This window comes from Suricata suricatta, chromosome 6 (assembly GCF_006229205.1).
Source record: "Suricata suricatta isolate VVHF042 chromosome 6, meerkat_22Aug2017_6uvM2_HiC, whole genome shotgun sequence".
Classification (NCBI taxonomy): domain Eukaryota; kingdom Metazoa; phylum Chordata; class Mammalia; order Carnivora; family Herpestidae; genus Suricata; species Suricata suricatta.
In genome coordinates this window covers 105,930,981-105,939,633 of record NC_043705.1, presented here as the reverse complement: position 1 = coordinate 105,939,633, position 8,653 = coordinate 105,930,981, and the positions used below count along the sequence as shown (strand labels likewise).

The window sequence follows — 8,653 nt, the reverse complement described above, 5'->3', positions numbered from 1 at the left end:
CCGTGGCCGCCGCGTGCGCGTGCCACGCCCAACGGCCGCGCGGGACGAGAGCGAGCGGCAGGCCGCCACCTGGGCTCCAGAGCGACCTGGGGGGCCTGGGGCCTCGCGCGGCGGTCTCACCAGCCTTTCCCGCCGGCCTCCTCCCTCCCACTCAGCTCGCAGAGCCTTAGGTCCCCTGGCAAGGGGTTCCAGGAGCCAGACCTTAAGAGGCTTTTATTTAGGGGCGGGGCGACCCGAACGCGCCATGAGGGTTTTTGGACTCGGGAAGCAGAAGTGCTGCTCCTCGGTTTTGCAGGGAGAGCAAATGCATGGATAATGAGCACAGATAATAACCCGTATTTTTTCTAAGCCCTCGCTGCGTGCCGGGCACTGTGCTGAGCAACTCCTGTGGCTCTCTTGCACTCCCGCGAGGATCCGATGAGGTAGGTACGGTGATTTGCCCTTTGGCAGTGGATTCGGAGGGCCCGCGGTGGAGGGGCAAGCTCAAAGGCACGGAGACGGTAAGGGGCAGGTGTTGCTTTGAACCCACAGGCCGTCTGACTCCTGGCCCCGCAGCCGCCTTTCGGCCTTGTGCCAGCGCCCTGCGCGGCTCCAGGGCGCCGCTGTCCCCGGAGCCCCGGTCCCTGGAGGCGGCCTCAGCCTGGAGAGGCCAACTGCTGCTAGGACTGAGCGGCGTTTGTCCTGGAGCCACTTGTGGGCTTCAGGGAGACGCGGGTTGGAAGTGGGATTATGACAAAGGACACAGGAGGCTTTGGGCTTCCTTTCTACGTGTCTTCGCGCGGCGGGACGTGCCGCCTTCCACGCTTCCGGCAAAAGTGTAGAATTAAATGAATACGAGCCAATGAACGTGGACGGTGTTCCTCTGCAGGTTGGATACTGGTGGTGGGAAAGTCCCGTCAGCAGCCAGCAGACCTTGAAACCTTTTTCTTTTCTTCCCCCGGGGCCGACTTTGGAGAAGGACCTTCGGGAAGATCGTTTAACTTCCTCGTTTTGTAGCTAGAGAAAATGCGAGTCAGAGCGAGGAATTTCACATCTCGGCTGCCTGTGTAGGTTGAAATGTGAAGTGGGGACGGAAAGGATGGTGCCCGGTTACAATACACATGTAACCAGCTTTTGTTGGGTGAATTGCGGGTGACTGAGAGGTGTTGGAAATCGTGCCCCTACGGCAAGTTGGGATCTTCGGGGGATGAAAGCCTGTCTGCATTCAGTTCTTGTGGCGAGCGTTTCCTGTTAGGTTCCTGTCTGCATTCTGCCGGTACAGAAGACACCCTCGAAGCCGGGTGTAGGTTTGCGATATTTGAAAGCCAGTATGCTCCTTGGCTTAATAAAATAGTTGTAGGTCCAGGGGCGCCTGGATGGCTGTTGCTTAAGTTGCCCCACTGGACTTGGGCCCAGGTCATGATCTTTCTGTTGGGGAGTTCGAGTTCCCCCTCGGGCTCTCTGCTGACAGTGCAGAACCTGCTTGGGATTCTCTCTCCTCTCTCTCTTCTCCTCCCTTGCTCGTGCTCACTCCCCTTCTCTCTCTCAAATAAACTTAAAGTAGTTGTAGGTCCAGATCATTACTTAACATCATAAATGTCTCTACTTGAGATACACTACAGTTCAAGTTTTGGGACAAGGTCTTCTGAATTAATTTTGCTTGGAATGGCTTTCATCCTTTAGGGCTTTTAGGATTGGTCTCTTAAGACTTTTTTGCAGTCAAGGAATACATAATTTACATCCTGTTAGTAAATTAAAAAACTACAAAGAATCAATATCTGTAAGTGCTTAGTGCTTTTCATATTTCTTAACAGAAAGTAGCAGTAGATAAAGAAGATACTGTGTGGCCAGGTTCTTTGTTGATGTTGCCATAAGTAACAGATTGCTGTAGATTATAACATTGTTTTACTTAAAACTGGCCTTATTATGTAGCCATTTTAGTTCCTTTTATTTAGTTGCTATTGAGTTAGCATTAGGTTTCAAATATTAAAACATGGCATACATTTAAACTGTTAATTTTTAATCCAGCTAATGGTATTACTGTTCAAAGAATATATCAAAATGAAATTTCCTTATGCATTAGTTGAGAGAAACTTTTGTTTCCCATTCAGGTATTTCTTAACTTGTTCTTTGCCTCAGGCGAAATGGTTATTGATTGGTCAGGAATATGAAAACCATGGTACTTTACAAATTGGTAGCCTGTGTGATCTCTTGTGCATGTATTTATTAAGAATAAATGAAGCAAATTGTGATAATACAAGACTGGTGAGCCTCCCTTCTTTTCAGCCAAGTCAGGTTACTTTTGTTATGAAATCCTTTCTGTCTACGCTCATGTGCTTCTAACTGATAGAAAAGTAGGCACTTCTTTGTTCTTTATTTAACTCCCATTCAGTTTGCTGTTCTCAGCTGACAGTCTGCTAAGGGCCCATCAGAAGATTTGGTAGTTTGTTGCTGATCTACTTGTCGGTGTGTGTTTTTTTTTTTTTTTCTGGTAATTTACATTATTATTTTGTTCTTGTTTTAGTACTTTGCATGGAAAGTAAAGGGTACAGATTAGTTTTAATTTTTTATAGGTGTATGCCTTAAATTTTTGCAGGTGTATGAATTGTATGTGATTCTTAGGATGGATGTGGCAAAAGAGGAAATTTAATACAAAGCCTGTATTTGTGACCAAAACCAATATATATATATATTTTTTGCCAGTTTAACTCCTTGATCTTTCAACATTTTGTAATTAGGTTGGCTTTTTAAAATGATATTTCAGAATTCGTTTTGTATGCATTGTATGTTCATTTGCAAACGGAGAGAACTGTCAAAGTAAGTAGGTTTGACCCTCCCCCCTCCCCCCCCAGTTAGTTATAGCTAGTGGGAAAAAACTTTAGTTGCAACACTACCCTTCCAGCGACAGAGTTAAATTTAGATTCAGCAACTGTAATCTCACTTGTAGTTGATGATCACACTGGTGGTTAACTAGGTTTATTATGTTTTTTAAATCTCAAAAATCAGCTGTTTACTTTTTTTTTTGTTTGTTTTCTTGGACACCTTGTTTGGCCTGCGTGGGGATAGCTGCATTGCAAGCTGGGTGATAATGGTGAAGAGCTAAGAATAATCTGCACCTGAAGAGTGGGCTTTATAAAAGAAAGTAATTAAAAAAAATTTTTTTTTAAATGTATTATTATTATTTTTTTTTAGTTTATTTTTTGAGAGAGAGCATGAGCAGAGGGAGGGGCAGAGAGAGGGGGAGACACAGAATCGGAAGCAGACTCCAGGCTCTAAGCTGTCAGCACAGAGCCACACAAAAAAGTGGAGTTCGAACTCAAAAACTGTGAGATCATGACCTGAGCTGAAGTCAGACGCTTAACTGACTGAGTCACCCAGGAGCCTCTAAAACAAAGTAATTTAAAAATTTTTCTCTCACAGATTGTGGACTTAGTGTCTTTAGATGAATTGAAGTGATTTCTCCTTTCATCCCCTGGCAGTCTGTCATGTACTATTGCGTAGCTGTTCAGCTTGTTGTATTTCAGGTATTGGCGGGGGGAAAAAGGCAATTGTTAGTGATGGCTCAGAGAAGGTGGCTTCCTAGGTGGGACGCCCTTCTACTCTGGGGATATTAAGTGGCTACCTAACAGCATCACTGTGTGTTGGTATAGCCCTTTATATATTCTAAAAGTGCTTTTACATGTCTCCGTATTCTTATGTTTTTACTTATAAAGAGAACTGGAGCTCTGAAACCCAAAAGATTGTTTGCAAAGCTTATATTTCTAGCAGTGAACTGGACTGTAGCTATTTCCTTAATCAAAGAACTTTGTAGGATTCAGAATCTGGAAGGTGTGAGTATGAAAACTACTTACCTTTCCAGGTCTTTTTAGGCTATGATTCAAGTATACCATATTTTCATGGACTCTCTGAGCCTTCTCTGTGCTTTGTGAAATCTAAAGGATGGGAAATTTGGGATTTTAGGAATTTCATAGATGAAGCAGTAGTATTAACCATAAAGTATTTTTTCGCCTCAGTGAGACAGAACATAGACTGTTGCCTAAGCCTAATTATAAATCCAGCTGTCTAGCTTTTAACTTTGGAGTGGGGAATGGATGCTAAAAAAAAAACAAGAAAAGTTAGTCAATTGTTCGGTTTTTCCAATTCCTGTTGAAGCTTTTTTTTTTTTTTTAAGTAAACTTGACTTTGAGAAAGCTAAGAACTTGATATTGAATAAAATACTATTAACTGAATGATTGATTGCCCTTATTTAGATTTCCTTAGTTTTTCCACTAATGTCCTTTATCTGTTCCAGGATCCAATCCAATAGATACCATATTGCTTTTAGTCCTCATGTCTCTTTAGTCTCTCTCTGATCTGTGACAGTTTCTCTGTCCTTTGTCTTTTATGACTTTGACACTTGATCTAAATTTGGGTACACCTGGTTTATAGGTAGACTGAAGTTCATAGATTTGGGGGAAGAATATCAGAGAGGTGACTCTCCCTTCTTATCACATCAGAGGATACATAATATCCTGGTTGAATTTAACCTTGGTCAGCTGATTAAGTGGTGTCTATCAGGTTAGGATTTTTCTCCTTGTTTTCTTTGTTAAAAACCAGTCCCCAAGAAAGAAGAGAATCTGAATTTGTGGACATTAGCTATATGTTAAAGCTGTAATATATATATTAAATTTGTAATTACTAACTGTTCTTCAGGTGGGAGACACTTCAAAGTTATGCTAATACTGTTTGTTTAAAGATTCCCTTTTTACTCTTAGTATTTATTAGTGGATCTCACTTGTGGGTGTTATTGTAGTGTAATGGTGATTCTTTATTTCCTTTGTTCCCTCTGTTTGAAAATCTTCTGTAAGGCAGCTTTGTTTCTTCTCCCCCTCTTTATTTTTTATTGATTTTATTTTTTTACTTATTAATTTTTTTATTCAGTCATTTATTTATGTTCCTACGGATCCATGGATATTTTATTCTTTGGGTTATAATCCAATGTTACCTAAGTTATTTTTGCTTTTTCACTTATTTTATTGTTCAAATTGTTGCAGTTTTTTTTTTCTCTTGTGCCCTTTTAACATTCCCCTGAGAGTTTTTTTAAAGCATTTTCTTTTTTTTTTTTATGTTTGAAATGTTGATTTTTGAGTAAAGGAGAGACAGTGCAAGGGAGGAGGTGCAGAGAGAGGGAGACACAGAATCTGAAGCAGGCTCCAGGCTCTGATTTGTCGTAACAGCCCCATGAAGAGCTCGAACCCATGAACCACGAGATCATGCCCTGATCTAAAGTCGAATGCTTAACTGACTGAGCCCTTAAAGCATTTTCTTTATTTACCAGGTAGTTCAGGCTCCCCTTGTATTTTGCCTTTCCCAGCCCTAAGGTCAACCATTTCTCCAAGGAGCTATTAAGGAAGAATGAAGGGAAGTGACAGGTTGGTAAATGAAGAGTTTAGGAAATGGATTGGGGGCTCCTGGGTGGCTCAGTCAGTTAAGCATCCAACTTCAGCTCAGGTCATGATCTTGCGGTTTGGGAGTTTGAGCCCCACATCGGGCTCTGTGCTGACAGCTCAGAGCCTGAGCCTGCTTTGGATTCTGTGTCTCCCTCTTTCTCTGCTCCTTTCCGGTTCACATTCTGTCTCTCACTCAAAATTAAATAAACATTAAAAATTTTTTAAAAACATAAAAAAAGGAAATAGATTGAACAGTAGATCCCATGATAATGATGCTGCTCTTGCTCTGAGTACAGACAATGGCTTTTGTATTTTCTCTTCATTCTGGGAAAACATTTTGGTTTCTCTTAATACCTAAATCACATTTCAAATGTCTGAGTACATATAGCATAACCTTGCTACAGCCACAAAGTTTATGTCAATATAATATATATTCATGTTAGTCCATGGTGTTTATTTTTTTTCTTAGTGTTTTTGATAAATTATTAAAATAGAGTGCAAAGAGGACTTAAATGTCATAGTACTTAGAATTGACAGTTAACAATTTAGGACTCCTTGTATTCTTTCTTTTTTTTCTTTATTTTGAAAGACCTTAGTCGCGGGGGAGAGGGGCAAAGAGAATCTCAAGCAGGCATGGTGCTCGTTACCATGAACCATGAGATCATGACCTGAGCTGAAATCAAGAGGTGGAAACTTAACCAACTGGGCTACCCAGGTGCCCCCTACGTTTTCTAGAATTTTTATGTAAACTGTATCATACAATATGTGCTCATTTAAAAAATTATATTCTGTAAACACACCACAGTGTTATCCATTCACCTGTTGATGGATGTTTGGTTGGTTTCCAGTTTTAAGGTGTTACGAATAACTTTCTAAGAAGCTGCCTAACTTTTTTAGTGGTTGTACCACTTGACATTCCCAACGGCAGAGTTATGAGGGTTCCACTTTCTGTGTATCCTGGCCAACCTTGGTCAGCATTTAAATTTGGTCGTTCTGACAGGTGTAGTCATATCGCTTTGTGGTTTTAATATGCATTTCTTTGATTACTAAGGATGTTTAGCATTTTTCATGGGCTTATTTGGCATTCAAATTATTTCTTTCGTGGAGTGTTCATCTTTGCTCATATTTTATGGGATTGTTCAGTTATGAGAGTTCTTTAGATGACAAGTTTTCCTAGCAGATATATGGTTTGAAATATTTACTCCCAGTCTAGCTTGTGTTTTCATGCTCTCGAAAGAGTCTTGCAGAGCAGAAAGTTTTAATTTAATGGAATCTACAGTATTAGTACTGGTAGATTATTTTTTTCAGTGTTAATCTAAAATCTTTGCTTAACCTGAGATCATGCAGATTTTATAGTTCTAGATTTTACATAAAACCACTTTGAGTTAAATTTAATGTGGTGCATGAAATGAGGTTCATTTTTTCCTGTGTATGGATATGCAGTTCTAACGGTTGTTGAGCAGAGTATTCTTTTTCTACTGAATTGTCTTCCTTTACGCTGAAAATCCCAATTGTCCCTTTATGTGTGGGTGTATCTTAACTACTCTCTTCTATGGATCTATTTGTCTGTTTTTCCTTCCAGACTGTTTTAAAAATAAATATACCTATACTCTATTCTTTCCATGTCCTTGCAGATGGCATGATTTCATTCTTTTTGGGGCACCTGGGTGGCTCAGTTGGTTAAGTGTCCAACTTTGGCTCAGGTCATGATCTCACAGTTCATGGGTTCAAGCCCGACATCAGGCTCTGTGCTGACAGCTCAGAACCTGGAGCCTGCAGTGGAATCTGTGTGTGTCTCTCTCCCTCCCTCCCCCACTCATGTTGTCTCTCTCTGTCTCTCAAAAAACATAAACATTAAAAAAAAAGGTTCATTCTTTTTGATGGCTGATAATGTTCCATTTTGTGTGTGTGTGTGTGTGTGTGTGTGTGTGTGTACACACACCACATCTTTATCCATTCATCATTCAATGGACATTTGGTCTCTTTCCATAATTTTTAATTTTTTAATTTTGAAAATTTTTATTATATATTTTGAGAGAGTATATGTGCTCACATAAGCAGGGGAAGGGCAGAGGAAGAGGGAGGGAGAGAATGCTAAGCAGAGCCTGTGTGGGACTCGATCTCATGACCATGAGACAGATGCTTAACCAGCTGAGCCACGCAGGCACCCCAGCTCTTGCACTATTCTGAGCAAAATAAGTCAGAGACAAATATCATATGATTTCATTCATAATGTGGAATTTGAGAAACAACACAGATGAACATAGGGGAAGGAAGAATAAGATGAAAGCAGAGGGAAGCAAACCATAAGAGACTTAATTATAGAGAACAAACTGACAGATGGAGGGTTGATGGAAGAGGGTGAGTGGGGGATGGGCTAAATGGGTGATAGGCATTAATGAGGATGCTTGTTGGGGAAGGAAAAAAACTGGAAATGACTGCAGAATACAAGTCATGATTAAAAAGAAAAAAACAGATGAAGGAAACCAAAAGGGTAGATTGGAGTAAGAGTTATCATAGGTGATGAAGTTGTTCCAAAGTATCTCATTTGCAGTCTCAGTATAGTTTGAAGCATAAATTAGGTAATTGGGTTATGCTCCTGTGGATTTATTTTTAAAAGGCAAAAGATTTATGCGATCCGAAGAGAAATCAGAGTATCCTGTGGATTTATTTTTAAAATTAATTCCACCAAGGAAAAGCAGCTCTTGACATAAACTAAGTACCTCAGAGTTGATGACAGAGCTATAGTAAGATTTTTATATACAAGCTGGATAATTTGAATGTTTTTCTTGTCCAAATGGAATTTCTGCTGGGATATTCCATGCTTCGGGCTAATTTCTAGGCCTTAAATATTAAAAGAAAAAATCTAATCCATTGGATTAGAAATACTTGTTACTCAAACATTTCAAAGTTAGGACTAAAGTATTTATTGTGTACTATATATGACCGCATAACGTTAATAAAGCTTTTCATAAGTAGAAAAGTACCTATGAACAGTATCTGATGTTGATTTTGTGCATACTAAAACCACTTTTAAATGGTTGAAAGCTGTTACACAGTATATCGTCAGCAACTGACTTTTCATTTTAACATTGTTTTTGAGATCTATTTCGTGCTGCTTTGGCCACTATAAATAGGATGACTTTATGCCTTGGTTTCCCAGGGACAGCCCTAATTCACTCCAGTTAACCTGGCATAATTAAAAATAGCACTGCTTTTCAATCTGTCAGTGCTCCATGTGATCT

At 40.2% G+C, this 8,653-nt stretch overlaps 1 protein-coding gene across 2 annotated transcripts in view; it reads left to right on the top strand.

The window, feature by feature from the left end:
- The window catches only part of G3BP1 (G3BP stress granule assembly factor 1), a 32,110-nt gene that overhangs the window by 388 nt on the left and 23,069 nt on the right, over positions 1-8,653 (top strand). The window contains exon 1 of one of the 2 annotated variants that reach the window (XM_029942989.1): positions 51-422. The exons of the other annotated variant lie outside the window; for it this stretch is intronic. The gene's annotated coding sequence lies outside the window, so the exon portion shown is untranslated. Of the gene's footprint in view, positions 1-50; positions 423-8,653 lie in introns of those variants that run through there. 2 annotated transcript variants of the gene reach the window in all.